The 1,296-nt window shown below is 40.6% G+C and overlaps 1 protein-coding gene across 1 annotated transcript in view; it reads left to right on the forward strand.

The window, feature by feature from the left end:
* LOC119591895 (COP9 signalosome complex subunit 1-like) overlaps positions 1–1,296 on the forward strand; it is a gene marked incomplete in the record, with an annotated part of 20,891 nt that overhangs the window by 193 nt on the left and 19,402 nt on the right.

The raw sequence follows: 1,296 nt of genomic DNA on the forward strand, positions 1-1,296 counted from the left end.
AATTGGAAGGGAAAAAGGCGGAGATTTTCGGGAGGAAAGAGGGAGATGGTGATGAATGTTTTGGTTCTGTGTTTTTCTTGTAATTGTTTTTTTTTTTTCCCCCTTGATGTGAGGCTGAGTTTTAGGCTTCGTTTCCTCCCTTCGCCACGTGTATTCGGGCTCTGGGAGAGGAGGTGCCCCGCGGGATCGCAAAACGGATTCTGAAGATAAGGAGACGAGGGAGCAGGAAATTATCCTTGAAGAAATCCGTCTTTCTTCATGAGGGATTTAGGATTTTTTTTGGGGGGGAAGGAGCGCCCCTTTTTTTGCCGGCAGCCGGTCAGTGGATTCGGAAAGGGATTTAACGGGGAATATTCACGATGGCTCTGTAACCAAACCCGTGCTTTATTTAGAGGGAAAAGCTCCAGGGTAGTGTGCAGGGGATGACAGTAGGTGGTCCAGGGTTTGTTGTGCAAAGAACATGTTTGTAAGGTTTGTTAAGCGAATAACATAGGCCCATTCCCTGCCACGTGCTCTGCTGGCTTTCACTGCAGAACTCTGATTGTTGTGCGTTCCACTGGTGGTGCATTTCTGGATTTTTGTAAATTTCAATGTTTTCAGGGATTAAAATCATGAGGAAGTTTGCACTGTGACCCAAAGGTTATAAATGAAAATACAGTGTTATATTTTGCCATCATTTGATATTGGGATCTATTTATGACTGAAGGAATAACGTGTTACCATTATTCATGTCAAAGATTCTCTTCCAATGATCGAATGGAGAGTAGTATTTTAAAACTCTATTTCACACATCTGATTTCATGAAGTGAAAGAATAGATCCATGAGTTAGCAACAGTTTAGAAAGACTTTTATTTAAGATATAGCACTTGATCTGAGTATTCTCTCAGAATGTATGGGAGATAATACACATGGTTTGCTGTCATATTGCCCTGTCTAATGTCTTTACTCTCATGGCTTTAACTATTGCAACTGTGCTTCTTTCGTTTATACTTGGAGTCTCCAGAGTCTCCCTTATATCCCTTTCTTATTGATTCACTTGTCAAAAGAGAGGGAACTTTTGATTAACAGGGTTTCTTAAGTGATATTGGTTTACTTGTGATACTTATAGACCATGAAATAATTTGCCTCTGCTGTTCCAGGAGTTATTTGAACACTAGTTAGTTGTTCCACTTTCTGACTTTATGAAGAGGAGAGTAGTGTGACTTTGGATAGATAGAACTGCTCCTGTTTTGACTGTAATATTGTCTCATAGACAGTGTGGCGTTTCTGCTTCTGTACCACAGTTTTTTTACCAG

Source organism: Penaeus monodon, chromosome 29 (genome assembly GCF_015228065.2).
Source record: "Penaeus monodon isolate SGIC_2016 chromosome 29, NSTDA_Pmon_1, whole genome shotgun sequence".
In the NCBI taxonomy this organism is placed as follows: Eukaryota; Metazoa; Arthropoda; class Malacostraca; order Decapoda; family Penaeidae; genus Penaeus; species Penaeus monodon.